The 17,530-nt window shown below is 42.3% G+C and overlaps 1 pseudogene; it reads left to right on the top strand.

Moving 5' to 3' along the window:
* Positions 1 to 2,189: 2,189 nt before the first annotated feature.
* LOC144454391 (NACHT, LRR and PYD domains-containing protein 12-like) lies at positions 2,190 to 16,933 on the top strand (annotated as a pseudogene).
* Positions 16,934 to 17,530: the final 597 nt, after the last annotated feature.

Genomic DNA, 17,530 nt, shown 5'->3' with positions numbered 1-17,530 from the left:
GATCCTCAGGAATGGGAAATGAAGTTAGAGATCCCCTGTGCACAGGGGGGGAAAAAGGAAAGAAAAAATAAAAGACCAGTGTCTTGTTATAGGACAAGAGCTGAAATCAGGCTGTTGTTGGTCATGAACTTGAGAACAGATTGTCCCTCACGCAAGTGAGGTCAATGCTGAGTGTTCAATTTTGGCAAAGTTGGGAGACCTCACAATGAGGAGCGGCATTGAAAAATGTTTCACACAGGAAAAGATGGCATTTATATTTCACTCACTAGAGAAATGAACATAGATTTTTAGATGAATGATTCGGCTAAATTTTTTTAAAGAATCCTTTAATCTTTAACTTTCACTCCAAAGTAAGGGTACTTTCATTTTTTTTTTTTATTAATGAGAATGAATGTTGCTAGTAATGGAAATGTTTGTGTTTTGAAGTCCAGCCATATCTGGTGCTGAAGGACGACCTCAAGGCTTATTTAAGTTACCTTGACAAACGATTTGCCTCAGAAACAAGTAAGCAAAATACTTTTGAGGGAAAAAAAAGCAAAATTTCATTTTAAGGATTTGGTTTACTTGAACACTGTATGAGTGATTTTGAATTATTTGCCAGAGCTTAATATAAATTAGAAGCAAAGTAACTTGAAGAAAATTAGAATAGATCCTGCATCTACAAGTTCTTAAAAACCAAATTGGCAAAATGAGAAACTGTCTGTGAACCTGGAACTATCAGCTCTGACCATCTAAAAGTAAAGTTTTAATAGGAATTTATATGTATAGCCTATATCATATTGTGCACTGTCTTGGGGAGGGAGGTGGAGAGGGAGGGAGAGAAAATTTTGAAGCTCATGGAAATGATTGTTGATAATTCAAAATAAATTAATTAAGAAAATAAATAAAAACAAAGTTTTGCAAATTTGAGGTGCATTTAAAAAATGCACTAATTCACAAAAGGGATTCACTTGGGGGGGGGAGTTGGAGAGGGGAGAAAGAAAAGCAAACTACACCTGAAAACAATTTGAGAGCAGAGATGTTTAAGAAATGAGTTTCAGAATTCAGCCAGTATAGCATGCCAATACTGGTACAGGATTTTTGTTTATGGTTTTTTTTCTGAATAGATGGTGTGGAGATGCTGTCAAGGGGATTAATCTTATTTGACTGTCAGCATATTACGATCATTTCTTTTTTCAAGACTCCTATAAATGTCTCTTAACCCTGTTTGCCTCAGTTGTCTCGTCTGTAAAATGAGCTGGAAAAAGAAATGGCAAACCACTCCAGTATCTCCTAGAAAATCCCCAATGGGTCATGAAGAACTGGAAGAGACAGAATAATTGCTTTACACACATGTGTTGTTCCATAAGCAACTCCTGTTATATTATTCTGAGGATACAAAGTTTCCTTCAAAGTTCAACTCAGAGACCACTCCTACCTAGTTCTAGAAATGTTAAAGTAACAAGGAAGAGTACAAAATTAGGATACCCATTATCAGAGAGTAATCAGGGTAATCTATATTTCAGGAAAGAACTAAGTGATCATTAGATCACAGATCCAGAGCTGAAAGGATGAGGAATGGAAATGAGCATTTATTAAGCACCTTGAAATTCAATTCAATTTACTATGATTAAGTCTCTACTATATGGTAGGCATTTTGCTAATGATTTAAAATATTACCTGTGAAAAGGCAGGCATCTCAGAGGCCAGTTAGTCTAATTTCTGTCTTTCATTTTACAGATGCTAAAACTGAAGACTATGGAGGTTAAGTGACTTGTCTAAGGCAATATTGGCAATACCTGCCACAGGTGGGATTTGCATCCAGGACCTCTGATTCCAAGTCACTAGGACGATGTAGGCTGGAGGCTCCGCTGGAAGAAGGAAAATGCAATCATCTGGGCCGTGCAGGGGTCATACAAGCTCCACTCCCCAGTCTCACTCCCAGGGGCCACGGCTCCTCTGACCAGGTCCTGGGAGTAGTCCAGGCCATTAAGAATTAACCTTCAAAAAACAAGCCTAGCCCCTGGGCCCAGTCAGGCTCTTCCTACCTTCCCTAACTCCCAGGGCAGCGCCCTGTACTCGCTTTTCCCCTCGGACTTCCAGGGGCGTAGCCTAGACTTAGGAAGGCTGCTCACCCTGAATCACTTCATTTTCACTTTCGTTACCTATGGTCCAAATTACAGTGAGGCAGGGCAGCAGTGGTGGCTGCGATGACGGAGACTACCCGCTGCCAGCTGCTTCGGCACTTAGAGCACCTGACTTCCGACGAGCTGAAGAAATTGGAGGACAATCTCCCCCGGGGCCACCTGGAGGAGGAGGATCGCACAAAAGTGGCCCATCTCCTGGTTAGTTCTCATGGGCAACAAAAGGCCTGGAAGCTGGCTCTGAGGATCTGGAAGATGGGCCTGATGGAGCTGTGGGAGCGAGCCAGGAAGGGTAAGGATCCCGCCTGAGGACTGGGGCTTCCCACTCCCACCTGCGCAGCTCCCCAAGGTTCCTTCCTTCCTTCCTTCCTTCCTCCTTCTCTTCCTTCCTTCCTCCTTCTCTCCCTTCCTTTCTTCTTTCTTTCCTTCCTTCCTCTTCAGTTCCTGGGAATGCTCTTCTAGGGCTTCTCCCAGACCCGAATCACATTATATTCATTCTGTATAGCTTTTGTGTTTACAAGTAGTTTCCCTCTAAAGAACGTAAGTTTCTTCAGTGCAGGTATTAATTTTTATGTTTGTATCCACAGCACCTATCCCAGTGTTTTGCAAGTCATAGGTATTTAATTAATGTTTATCTAATCATTTCTGACTTTTGACTTCAGAATAAGAGGATCCTATTGGGATATGTGACATAGCGCTGATGTAGGGAGGGAGGGTCACTTCTATGCTTTTTCCTAACCATCAGGATGGAAGGAGTGAAGTTCAGTCACTGTGCCCCAGTGCTGGAGAGGAGGAACATCTGGGCCATAAGGAGAGTTTGCTGGTGGCAAGAGGATGTTCAGGAAGTGCCAGTAGGTGGAGGAAGGAATTGAAGAGAAAGGGAGATGGCTGATCTGAGAGAATGGAGCTAATGGAGGAGGTTTCAGCTGTGGTCTCAGCTGAGGAAAGGAGAAAAGGAGCATGGAGATCAGCGGAGAAATAAGGAGATAAAATGAAATGGATCAGGCTTTGATCAATTATGGTATCTCAAGATAAGGAAAATGTCCTAGGAAGAGAATGATTAGACTGCTGGATTTAAGGCAATTCCTTGGAGTCTGTGCTGAGTCAGGAGCAAGAATAGAAGTTCTTTTCTTTTTGAAAATGAGTAGTAAAAGAAAAAAAAAAGAAAATGAGTGGTAAACAACAAGTCAGTCAGTCAGGTGGCATATACAATAGTGGGGGTAAGAAAGAATTTGGTTCTATTAAATACCATTTGTTGGTGAGTCATAACTCTACCATTTAGGGTTTTCTTGGTAAAGATACTGGAATGGTTCACCATTTTTTTCTCCATCTCATTTTACAGCTAAGGAACTGAGGCAAACAGGATTAAGTGACTTGCCCAGGGTCACACAGCTAGTAAGTGTCTGAGGCCAGATTTGAACTCAGGAAGATGAGTCATCCTGACTTCAGGTCCAGCACTCTATCCATTGTAACACCTAGCTGCCCAAAACCTTGACGAGTCATTATCAAGAGGTTACTCCATAGACATTCAGAGAGTTCAGGGCTGGCCCATAACCTCTGTATGCCTGTGGCCACCCCCATCTAGAACCTGATATTCAGGTGTCCTGGGATCAGGGAGAAGAGAAGAAATAGGACATAGCAACAATTGCCTTATCAAGTTATAAAGTGGAGACAATAAGGTAGGATCTTTGAAACAGTGGTGTGATTTCTGTGACCCCCTCTCTCCCTGGGTTTCAAAGACTAGTTCAGCCTTACCAGGAAACACAGGTATAAATCACAATCTCTCTGGGCACTTAAAATTCCCTGTAAGAACCATGGTGTGTGTTGAATGGCTTTGCCTACTTAATATCAGTCTCTAGTTTGAATATCTGAAGTCAATTTTTTAAAAAGTTAAAAATCCCCATTTATTCACTTAGACTTCAAAGACAAAAACCTACTGGATAACAACATTAAGCCAAGAGTCTACCCAGCTGGAGACTAGAGGACCTTAGATCCTCTCCTTTCCTCTACCTGGGCAATGCAAAAAAATCCTCCCGCTCCCTTGAGACCCAGATAAAGTTCTACTTCCTTCAAGAAGTATTCTGCAATCCATCAGCTGGCAGAGATATCTCTCTTTCCTCCTAAACTCTTGGCTATCTACATATCTTTAGTATAGGAGTGCCTGGCATGTAGTCAGTGCTTAATAAACTCTTGTGGATAGACTCACTATCCCATATAGTTCACCTATTAAAGCTTACAAATCATATTATTGTATTTGTGTCATTCAGCAATCCTTGATTTATGCAGTTTGTGGTTCTGAGACTCAGCACATTTCATTCCCACTCCTGAGGGCCCAAACTGAAATGTACTCCCTAATGCTCTCCTCCGGCTCCATTCCTACTTTCAGCTCCCAACTATCTACTTATGTACCAGATGGGTTTCTCATTATCTTCTGCTTTTCTTTCCTACAGAGTATCTTGGATTAGTTCCTGCTCCAGGTTTTCCAGCCTCCTCAGGTCAGTAACCACTATAAATGTATCATTCCAGGATCAGTTTTATTTTTTCATCTCTGATCCTAAACTTCAGATTGTCTATTAATGGGGTCCCATCAGTAAAGTTCAAGATGATTGTGCTTCAGGAACCTGGACTACTTCCCCAACTATTGAGTGAATTAAATTCTTGTGGGTTATAGCAAGTAATATATTTCCTAGGAGGGCAAGATGGAAAAATACTGGCAGTGCCTTTGTTTAGTAATGGAGTGAGACCTAAACTGTATTGATACTAGAGGTAACAGAGAACTGCTAGAGTTTATTGATGAGGAAAATGACATGATCGGATTCATGCTTTGTTAACATCACTTTTGTAGTAGTATGGTAGATGGAGAGGGGAGAGGTTTGAGATGAAGTGCTAACTAATTAGGAGGCTAATGTAACAGTACAGGAGAGAGGTAGTTTACTCTTAGATCCGGTGACAATGACCTAGATTTTCCATGAATAAGACACAGAAATCCTTATGTACAGATTAGTAGCCCCAATTTCTGTTTGAGTTTCACACCAGTAATGTAGATGGAACTCATTCTCCTACAAATCCACACCCTTGGTCAGAAAAGTAGGAATGCCTAAGAGTTGTTTATGGAATATTTACACATGGGGAAACATTTGATCAGAGCGTATGTGTTACGGGGTAGTTAACATTACCAATGCTGAGACCTGATGGTGTCCTCTGGAGGAGTCATTGATTGATCTAGTACTACTCTCTGCCAAATCTTCTCCCTGTTGGGTGCCACGTCTCTAGGGCACCTTGGTGAGGGGCATAGTTCCACTTTGGCTAGTCTTCAACCCTCCAGCCCTCTTTTGGACTACGTGATATGGTTTGGCCATGTAATACAGCCTCTAGGTGGTGTAGTGGAGAGGGCACCAGAGAGAAGAGAGTCACTGGATGGAAGAGATCTCTGTCTCCCAGTGGTCTTTTCCCTATACTACCTCTGATAGTGTTGAAGGCAGGCTTGAACTAAGATCTCTCCTGACTCCATGTCCAGTGCTGCCTTTCTCTTCTATTACTGCTCTACCTTTTCACTTTCATTGTCTCCTCTCAAAAAACAAACAAACAGAATAAAACTGAAAGCACACCCAGTGCAACAGTAAATACGAAAATATCGACAACCAGCATGAGGCAATACACAGAATCTACTCTTTGTCTATCATGCAAAAATATTGTCAGTATGGTTAGGAGCAGTTTATGTCACCCTTCCCTTCCTAGCAGCCAGTATAATGAAGTCAGGTTCTAAAACTTACTGAGGTATTGGGGGGGGCCAGGAGAAGAGGAGGAGTAACTAGACACTAATGAGGCTTCAAGATAGCTATGCCTTGGTTATTATTCAAAGCTCTGTGGATGATAGACTGTAACTAATAGACCAATACCCTAACTCCCTGGAGGGAAGAGACCACCAAGAATCTTCCAGGAGAATGCAGAGTGCATCCCACTTCATCACCTGAAAGAAGAGTTCTTCCATGCAAAACCTGAGATAGACGGGAGACAGATTCAATCACTCTCATATGGAGCACATGCACTCATTTCCACCTTTCCATAAGCCTTGACCACTTACAACCTTTTTTCCCCCTTCAATGTGGATATAAATACAGATTATTTAGGTGATAGATACACACATATGAGCAAGCAGCATAAAGATTATTAAATGCATAGCAATTGTCAAGATCTGAGAGAGTGAGTGTATAGAGAGAAGGCAAGTGACACACTGACATTTAGTAGGAGGCAGAAGATAGTTATCCATTAAAGACCAAGGAGCAGTCTGAGGAGCAGGAGGAAAAACCAAGAGAAAGCAGGGTTTTAGCAGCAAGGGGAAGAGAGATTATCTAGAAGGGAAATGGTGGCTGGAAGTTGTCAAGCTTCAGGGAGGTCAAGGAGAATTAGGATTGAGAAAAAGGTTATTACAGCAACAGGCATAGCTTATACATACCCAGGCCCAGCTTCATACCATCCAAAGAAGAGGTGCATACACATACACACACACATACATACAAACATACAGGCATGCATACATACCAGGAGGTGCAATTTAGGAAAACCTGCCCTATGTCTAATTGCCCCCCAGAGAGGTCTAATGGGTGCTGTGGTTGAGCCATTGGCAAAGAGAGTTCAAGCTGCCACTTGTCACTCAGGGATTCTGTCGTATGTCAGTTATGACATCTGTGCCCAAGTGCTGGACCCCTCCCCTGATTTCTGTTACTCTTAGAAGCCCATAAGTGATCCTGATTGGCAGCGGAATTTCATCCCTGTGACAAGGCTATCTATCAGTCTATGGCAGACACTCCCACAAAGACAGCTAGCTCCCTTTGGTTTCTGTCCTGGCTTCCCCATTGCATCTCCTATATCAAGCCTATTCTCCCCTAGGTAATGTTGGCTCCTGTTAAAGGCTCTTCTTGTTTTTTGTTTGTCATCAGAGTTTTGTTCTACCCCGTTCTCCATTTTAACATTGCCATGCTCCTGTCTGTCATTGGCAATCTAGGGCCACTTCAGACAGAAATAATTGGATGTTTAAGGACTACCATCCACTGTCACCAGGACAATTGGTTCTGCTCTCCTAAGTACCATAGGGTTCTATGTAACAGACATTTATTCAAATGCTTTAAACACTTCCATTCAAAAGAATTGTTTTCACTTTACAGTGATTCAGCACTCACCTCCTAAAATACATTGCACTATAGATGTGGCATAGCGTGAACAATAAGAGACACTGTAGGCAGACAACCCTGTACAAAGTGGAGAAATAAATGGAGTCCCACGAGTCCCTGATAAGCTGGGGCCCAGTGGTGGCTGAGCACCTGGAATCTCCATGTACAGAGGCCCTTGTAGAAACCAGTGGTCTAAGTCATATGGGCCCCTCTTACTGTTCATGTGATAATGGCAGTAATTTAACGAGAGCAATCTCTAGCCTAGATAGTCATTCACTCCATGCAGGAATCCAGGTCTATAGATGCTAGATTTCTATCTGCTCCCATTGAAGAAATATTGGGTTGTAGAAGACATTGGGGTGGCCTCCAGGACCTAGAGCACCTTGTAAACTTTCAAATACTACATAAACATCAATTGTTATTCTCAGTGGTGTAGTGGTAGTAGTGGAAATTTTATGATCTAGTAGATGGAACTTGGTAATTATGCACATAAATAGATGTATGCAGACATATGTGTATGTGTATTGTATTCATATATGTGTACATATATGTATATATTTGCACACGCAATCACATTATAATCACATATATGCCCTATAGTTTCACACATTTATGCTTTTCCTCATATGACTGTCATGCCTTTGAATCAGGTAGGAGAGGTTTTCTGTCAACATCACTTCCCTGAGCTAGAGGGTGGCATAGTGTGGTGGAAAGAACATTAGATTTACAGTCATAAGACCTCATTGATGTTGCCTGACTCTCTTATTTCTCCTGGGCTTCAGTTTCCTTATATGTAAAATTAAGGAGTTAGACTACATGAATTTCTGGCTGGTCTCAAAGAACATTGCTTAAATAGTTGGATTATTGTTGCTCCAATTAACAAAAAAAAGTCCTAATTGTTCGTTCTGGAAACCCATGATTTTCTTGCTGTGATCCTCTATCCATTTATGGGTTACAATGTAATCTTGAGAACAGAGATTGTTTTACGTTCTGTGTTTATATACCCAGCTCCTAACACAGAGCCTGGCAAATAGTAGCTGCTTAATAAATGCTTGTTGCTATATTGATCCCAAGTCCATGACAGCTCTAAATGCCATGGGTCTGAGATGGGGGAGAGCCCCTGGGGGAAAGGAATGGTGCCTGCCATCACTAATAGACAATGTCATAGCATAGTTATAGGAGCATCCAGGACAAATTTAGAGGGACCTTGAAAAAAGGACTGGCTTAACATTGCACAGCATAAAAATAACCACACATCCAAAAGATCTGACTGCGCTAAACTGAAGAAACTGGAGAACCTGAGGCCTTGTCCTTTATCCATTCCAATTCTACAAATAGTTATTACTTACCTACTACAGGTTAGGCTCTAAAATACACAAAAGAAACACAATCCCTGTCTTCCAGGCCAAGTCTTTTCACTTACCCCTTAGATTATTTTTTGATATTGGCACTAACCCTGCTTCTGATTCCAACATTATCATCTCTTGATCCCTCAGGTCAGGAAACTGTTTCCTAGTTGCCAGCAGTGACTTGTATGTTTCTGACCCCTTCCTGTTCATATCTAGCACAACATGAAAATCTAGTCACATGTTCACAGAGACCTATACATGTGTGCAGCATACTCTCCCCCCATCTGTCTGTCTCATACAATCTCACATTACATAATTTAAATGCACTCTTACTTTCACACACTTCCTCACATACTTATCCATGCATATGATATACATGTGTATAAATATGTTTTTATCTACATATATATGTATGTGTTCACAGTCACCTATTATTCCACCCAAATGTTTTCCTAAATTCTGACCAGACCAGTCTGTGTAGCCATGTTTCTATGCCACTAGACCCAGACTAGTAGTTGGAGAGATTTTTTGAGTTTCCTGGGCAGAGGGAACAGTAAAGACTAGAGAAACATGCCCTCTTCCCAACCTGGGCAACCCCAAGACACAGAAGAAAGTACGCAGCTACAAATCATATTACTGTGTTTGTGTCAGGCAACAAGCATTTATTTGTGGAGCCTCTGTGCTGAGACCCAGCACATTTCATTCCAACTCCTCAGGGCCCACACTGAAATCTTCTCCCTAATCCTGTCCTCCAGCTCCATTCCTACTCTCAGCACCCAAACATTTCCTTATGTAACAGATGGGTCTCTCATTGTCTTCTATTTTTCTTTCCCACAAGGGGTCTTGGATCAGTTTCTGCCCCAGTTCTTCCACACATCCCCAACTCCCAGCCCACTGTCAAAGCCATATGCCTGTGATGCCTTTCAGAATCTAATGATATGTAAAGGCTCTGTCTTGAGCTCCCTTGGGCGGGGGGGGAGGCCGGGCAGAGATACTTGTCTCTTGGGATCTTTGAGGGTTAAGAACATGTCAGCAATCAATTAAGGCAGTAAAAAGACAGTTAGCATTTCAGTAAAACAGTGTATCCATGAGGGCTTGGGGAAGGGGGAAAGAGCATCATTTCACCTCTATGCTAAAAAGCAACCTAATTGTTCAAGACAAGGTGTAAGTGGTTAAATCTCCCCAGAGAAGATGGATAGGAAGAAGAGGGATATGGTCAAAGAAAAGATTACTTCTTAAGCTGCACCCACGGTGGAGATAGGGAAGGCCTGGGAAAGATTCAGTATGGAGTTTCAAGGAGGGAGTAGAAAGGATAGAGTACTAGCTGGCCAAGTCCACACTCCACATTGATACCCAAAAATTCCATAGAAGTGAGCTCCCTTGAACAGTGTCCTGAGAGGATACTCCTTGGTTTAATGCCTTGAGGCTTCCTCTCTGTAAGCAGGCTGCCCCCTCCCCAAGTCCTTATTTCTGGAGATCTGGGGAGTAAAAGAGCCTTGAGTCTTCTATTGAGTAAGACTAGGTCTAGAGGGTACAATTCGCTTGTTATTTCCCAGAAGCCACGATTCTCTCTCCGCAGCTTCTGTGCTTGGCATGTGATAGACACTGATAAATGCTTATTGATTGTTTGCTGCCTTTTGGTTTCAGGATAAGAAAATCATATTTAGGTCACAGTCATGTAATAGGGCTGAGATAGGGAGGGAGGGTCACCTCAATGTTCTGTTTTTTCTAACAATCAAAATGGGAGGAGTGGAGTTCAGTCACACTTCCCAGATATTGGAGAAGAAGAACATCTGGGCCCTAAGGAGAGTTTGTTGGAGGCAAGAGAATGTTCAGGAGATGCCAGTAGGTGCAGGGAGGAAGTGAAGAGGAGAGGTGGTAGATCTGGGTGAATGGAACTAATGAAGGAGATTTCAGCTGTGGTTGAGGAAAGGAGAAAAGAAGGGGCCAGTGGAAAAAGGAAGAGATGGGATTAAATGGGTCAGACTTTGATCAGGTATTTCATCTCAGCGAAAGGAAAATGTCCCAGGAAGAGAATGATTAAACTGTTGAACTTAAGACAATGTTGTCTGTGCCAAATCAGGAGCAGGGCTGGAATCCTTTTCTTTTTTTAAAATGAACACCAGTCTGAGAACAGGATTAAAGGCAGTCACTTTTTTGTTCAGTTATTTTTCAGCCTGTCTGATTTCTTGTGAGCCCATTTGGGGTTTTCTTGGTGAAGACACGGGGTAGTTTGCCATGTCTTCATCTTAAAGATCAGGAACTGAGGCAGACAGGGTCAAGTGATTTGCCCAGGGTCACATAGCTAGTAAGTGACTGAGGCCTATTTTGAACTCAGGAAGATGAATCTTTCTGATTCCTAGCCCAGTGCTTTATACACTGTGTCACTGCTGCCCCAGCAACTTCCTCTTCTCTAATCTACACAAAACCTTTGGATTTTTTCAAATAAATTTATAGTATCTTTTACATCTCCTAAACTTATCCTAAAATCTGGATATTGTGGATATGGTATCACTTCTGTAGGTAGAATATTTGAACCCTTTGGGAAAGGGCTTGTGCTTATTATGTGTCAGTCAGCCTTTAGGCATTTATTAAGAACTTACTGTATACCACTATGCTTAAGGCTGGGAATACAAATAAAAGTAGAAAGACAGTCTCTGCTCCCTAAGAGCTTATACTCTAATAAGGGAATAAGGCACACAAAAAGAAACTGAAAAGTTGGGTTTTGGGGAAGATACTTGCCTTGGGGCATATTAGAGAAAGTTCTGAATGCAGCCTAGAGGAGAATTAAGAAGTTGCTAGCCTGAATGCCTTCCTTTAACGGAAGTTCTTGGAGGAGCCCTCCAATCTGAGGAAAAGGCTTGGAAGTAGAGGGTGCTTCCATCGTGTTAATTCCTTGGCTGGAGGAGCTCCCAGGATGCAGTGGTTCTTGAGGCATGGTAGAGGGAAATAGAATATAGACTGGAGAGAAATGAAGACAGAAGTAGGACCATAGGATAGAAGGTACAGGAAGGCAAGTTTCAGCTCAGTAAAAGGCAGGACTCCTAACTGTTCAGAGTTGTTCAAAAAGTGAGAAGCAGCCTCATGACCTGGTGAGTTCCTGTCACTGGTGGTTGTTATGACGAGCCTGGACAAGCTGTTGTTGGGGATATTATAGAAACTCCCTACAGTGCTTTGCACACCATAGGCATTTAATTACTGTTCATTGAAATGAAAATAAGTAGCTGTTCCAAGTAAAGACTTGATTTGATAACCTCTCAGGGCACTTTGCGGATGCAGTCATTCTGTGATTATACTACAGGTTCCTTGTCACCAAAGTTTAAGAACTAATATAAGGTAGTATGTGAGGATATCAAAATAGGTATAAGAGAAAGAAAGTCTGTAGGAGTTGAGAAATCACATGCAGTTGAGATGAGCAGAAGAAAGCCTCACAAGATGGTGGGATTTGTCTTGGATCTTGAGGAACTGACAAGATTTTGATAGAGGAGAGGAGATAGTTTGGGGTGAACACAACACATTCCAGTTGCTGACTACATTGTCACTGACTGTTTCTTATTCCTGGAATTCTCACCCTCCTCATCACAGTCCCCAGGCTTCCTTGGCTTCCTTAAAGTCTCAGCTAAAATTCCACCTTCTGCAAGAAGACTTTCCCAGTGTCCCCTATGTTAGTGCTTTCCGCCTGAGATTATCTCAATTTATCCTGTCTATACCTTATTTTCGTAATTGTTTGCATCTTAGATTGTGAACTTGAGGACAGGGTCTCTTTTGTCTTTCTTCATATCACCAGCTTTTAGCAGACTACCTGGCATATAGTAGGCACTTTAAAAATATTTCTGGAGTTGAATTTTGACTTGAGTAGCTTAACATCAACTAAGCAATGAAGGCCAGGAAGCACAAGGTGTATTTGGGGAAACTGGGAGGAAATAAGAATGGACAAGTAGGAAGGCCTTGAATTGTGGGATGAGCTTAGACTTTAGCCTATGGATAAGGCAGAAACATCGAAGGCTTCTAAAGAGGGCTGTGTGATTGTCAAGGTTGTGTTTCTGAAAGATCACTTAAGTTGAGGTGCAGGTAGGGTTTGGGGGCTTGCCTTGGACACCAGTAGATGTGAGGTGAGGGCAGAGCCACGGTGCACCTCACCTCCATGTGGGCTCTGGGAACAATGATGCCCAAATCATTATCTCCGGGACTTTTCCCAAAGATATCTGAGTAGATTTAATCCTGAACATCTCTGTACAATGTCTGTTATGACTTTAGATGAAAGAAATAAGTACCAAGAACGAATGCAAGAGAAATTCCAGTTCATTACAAGGAGCAGAAACAACATGAGCTCCTAGTCCATGTATGGCAACATGCTAATGTCTTGGAGAAACGAGGACTGTTTATGAATATATCTTCTTTATTTGATGCTGATCAAAAGACACGCACCCAACCATGCATTGCTGTGCTGCAGGGGACTGCTGGTATTGGGAAGACCACCCTGGCCATCAAAGTGATGTTGGACTGGGCAGAGGGAAAACTCTACCGGGACAGGTTTGACTGTGTTTTCTATCTCGCTTGTAGAGAACTGAACCCATTAGGAAGAGAGAGAAATCTGTTTTGCTGATTTAATAGCAAATGACTGGCCTGGCCCACAGGCTCCCATGACAGAGATCATGTCCCAGCCAGAGAGACTTCTGTTCATCATTGATGGTTTAGATGAACTGAAATTCCCTTGTAATGAGCACAGATATGATCTGTGCAAAGCCTGGAAGCAGCAGAGGCCAATGCCCATCCTCTTGAGCAGCTTACTAAGGAAAACCATGCTTCCTGAAGGAAGCCTTCTTGCTGCTCACTACAAGACTTACTGCTCTTGGGAAATTTAGTCCTTTGTTAGAGAATCCACATCATGTAGAGATCCTGGGCTTCTCTATGGAGCAGAGGAAGGAGTATTTCTGCAAATTTTTCAGAAATGAGGATTTAGGTGAAAAAGCCTTTATTTTAGTAGAAGGCAACGTCATGCCGTTCACCATGTGCTCTGTTCTGATAAACTGGATTGTCTGCACTTGTCTGAAATAACAAGAGGAGAGAGGACGAGATCCCATCCAGGCTTTGAAAACTACCACTGCCCTATACATGTGTTATCTTTCCAATTTAATCACACCTCATAACAAGCACTTTATACCTCAGCACTTGAAGGTCAATTGGCTGCTGAGGGGTTCTGGGAGAGGAAACTGCTGTTTGAGGAGGAAGACCTGAGGAGGCATGACTTAGAGGCAGCTGATGTCTCTGCCTTCTTAGACATGAACATTTTTCAGAAAGACAGTGACTGAAAACTGCTACAGCTTCATTCACTTGAGTTTCCAGGAGTTTTTTGCTGCCGTGTTCTATGTGATGAGCACAGACCAAGAAGGGGTGGAGAGCCCTGACTCCTCCATTCCAGATGTCAAAAGACTTCTGGAGGTGTTTAGGCAGCATGGTGACAGATTTGTGCACTTGGTGGTGCACTTCCTGTTTGGCTTCCTAAATGCAGAGACAGGAAAGGAGCTGGAGAGGAAGTTCATATGCAGAATGTCACCAGAAATCAAGTCACAATTACTGCAGTGGGTTGAGGGAGAACTAAAAGAGATACTGAATATTCCTGGTATTCTAATTTACCAAAATGGTGCTCCCTTTTATATGAGACTCAAGATGATGAGTTTGTAACACAGGCACTAGTTAACATCAAGTAATGGTAATAGAGTTACCTGCTACTATGAAACTCTGATTGCAGTTTTCTGCACTAAGCACTGTGGGACACAGAGACTTTTCTTGTGAGTATCTTATTTCTTTTGTGTTGAAGACTTTACTAGGTCCTTTGCATACAGATTGAACTATGGATCTTTCTTACCAGGGAACCCAGGGTTATCCTTTCAGCTTTGGACATGTGGCCAACCCAGATTCTCACTCTGGATTTTCTTTAGGGATACAGAGTTTTGGGACAAAGAGTCAAACGCCAGGCACTGCTACGCTTTCTGTTTCCTTGTGCCTTTGTGGAAAACTAAGGTGGTGTTATTTTCCACCATTTATCTGTTAACCCCACTAAAGGCATGCCAGATTGAATTAGCATTACATAAGTTGTATTTGGAAGCAAAGAAATATCTGCATAAATGATACTATGTCTTTACCTATGACAGGAAAATAAAATGATAATAACAACAACAAAAAAAAAAAAAACTCATGCACAGAATTTCCATATCCAATTGAGATGAATTAAAGGATATTCTGTCTGGGCAACTGAAGGCCTACAAAGTGGGGAAGAGAAAAGGGAACTGGAGAGGAGGCAGTGGGGGTAGGGGTCATAGAAATTCCCAGATCTGTGTCCAGCAGCTTTCTCTTTCTGTACAGGAAAATCCCATCTCTGGTGTGTGTTACAGATGCTCCCTCTCTTTTAAGAGGTCTCGGGCAGTGATTGGTGGGGGGAGCAAATGATATTATGACCCCTGTTCTCTATTTTGGAATCCTTAAGAATGTCCCTGGTTGAGGGGGCAAAGCAGAGAAGAAGGGAAGTGAGGGAGAATAGGCCTCATTCCATGGCTATTAGTGCTAGGAGACTGCTCTTCATGTCCTTGGCTGTATTATAAGATATTCTCCCTTGCACTGGTGTTCCTGGGGACATAAAGGACAAAGGTGCCTATGCTTGTTCATGGCAGAATTTCAGATTCACCTTTAGCCTCCTCAGCCAGGCTCCTAACTCTAAAGCCTACCTTGATGGTGGAGGGAACAGGTTAATATTCACTCAGGGTCTTTTGTTCATAAGTTGGTCTTTTGCACATATGAGATAGGTCAGCAAGAAGTCATTTTCATGCTAAAATAAACCCTTTCAGAGTGTCATCTTGCAGATACATTTGACGCTATCTTTTTTCTGGCGGGGGGGGGGAGTTGTCTTTAGTAGCCCCTGCCTGGCAGCTTCATTAGAGGCAGCTAGGTGGCATTTGTTCTCAAGGGTTCTGAGTTTTCTTCTTAAGATTTTTGCATTCAGTTTCCCCCCTTATATTCACCTACTATTATTTCCTTTATCTTTGATGGCAGATTTCATTTATTAGGTATCTATTATATGCACAGCAATAGGTTAGATTCTGGGGATACAAAGGAAAAGACTCACAAGGAAAGTGAGTTCTATCCTTTTGGTATCTTTGGGCTCTTCGTACATTACTCTCCTCCATATATATTCTTAAAATCCTCAGGATATTCTCCAAGGGGCATATCTAGGAAAATGGAAGGCCCAGTGTGACATCCAGTTCCCAATGGAATCAGAGTAAAATAAGAAGTGAGGGTGCATTAGAAGGGGAAAGTAACAAAAATGGAGCCTGAGCCATGGTTGGAGAAGTTTACAAAACATAGTCCTTCCTACTATGTTGGTGAAGGTTGGGAAGGTTATGGACTGAACCTATTCCTATGAGCCTTAGGAATTTAGTTAATCTCTTTTAGCATAGGCTAAGGGTGCCATCTCCTCTCCACTGGGATCCTCTGGGAGTTGCAGTCCATCCTCTTATCCCAATAGCAGTTCCCCATTACAAATTCCCCAATTATTGTGCCCTAGAGAGGGTTGTTGGTATAATTGGGCCTCTTCTTACTCTGAAAGACTGAGTCTATCACTATAAATTCTGGGCCTCTGTGCATATCAGATCTTTGGAGATCTTATACACCATTGTTAGGTCAGGTTTCTTTCTTCTTCACTCTGCCTGAGTGATCCAGGCTTTGCTTTCACCTTTCCACTGAGCCTAAGGGGTTTGGAATAATACTGATAGTGTAAAAAGGTGCTAAGGAAGAGAGGGTGGGGTGAAGACTGAGTGGAGCTGGCAATGGCTAATACTTGAATTTCTCTCAGATGAATTGGCCTTCAGTTTCCCAAGCATCTAATGCCACCTGTTCTACTTTGTCTGGGAACTGCTGTAATTTGCTGTAGGACCTTTTCTTTTTTTCCTACAGACAAATGGGTACACACATTAACAGTGGGAGGCAATATTAATGCCACTGAACCCCACAGTAAAATTCTTCTCTCATTTCTCTCTCTAGTTTTTATGATTCTGATTTACCTGCTTGTGTTTGGCAAGATCTCTTCTCTATGGTCAGCAAGAATCCAAACCTGAAACAACTCTTGCTGTTCCGCTGTTGTTTTCATGGTTCATTTATGGAAAACCTTTGTGTGGAACTAAGACATCCTGCCGGGAGTGCCTGCATCCCCGGCTGTGGTCTGATGTCAGCAGAGTGTGAAGAGAGAAAGAATCACGGGCCAGGTGAGACAGTGAAGGACAAACTCGTTTATTGATCTGAGGGCTCAGGCTTATATAGTACTGGATCAAGCAATAGTAACATTATCATTCATGAAAAGTACAAATCTAATTAGGTGATTTCCTTACTTCTTGTACCTTGTCTGTTACATTCTTTCCTGTTTCCTGTCCTGTACCCCATCCGTTTCCTCCCTTCTGCATACTGTTCTCAAGAGACGGAACAGGGGGGTGGTGAGCCCACATCCTGAGTTTCACAGCTGTCAGGCTTAGTACAATGTACAGGTAAAAACCGGGCTGGCCTAAGCCCTCCGACTCCCCAAAGCCAGCCCTCTACAACACCCAAATTGTAAACTGGAAAGACTAAAGTAAGTCTAAGGTGTTCCCGTAACTGGGGTAACTACCTATATGGGAGTGGGGAACAGGAGGGAAAGAGATGAGGGAGATATGAAGAATGTTGTGGTAGGAGGGAAAGAAAGGATAGAACAGAATCCAAATGAGTGGAAAGTTGAGCAATAAAGAGTGGGGAAAAAGAGAGAGGAAAAGGGAAATATTTCCCTTCTCACCACTGTTATTTGATATTGTTGTAGAAATATCAGCTATAACTATAGGTAAAGAGAACAAAGTTAAAAGTACAC

Source organism: Phascolarctos cinereus, unplaced genomic scaffold (genome assembly GCF_003287225.1).
Source record: "Phascolarctos cinereus isolate Bilbo 61053 unplaced genomic scaffold, phaCin_HiC Scaffold_726;HRSCAF=1367, whole genome shotgun sequence".
Taxonomy (NCBI): domain Eukaryota; kingdom Metazoa; phylum Chordata; class Mammalia; order Diprotodontia; family Phascolarctidae; genus Phascolarctos; species Phascolarctos cinereus.
This window is presented reverse-complemented; position numbering and strand designations above follow the sequence as displayed.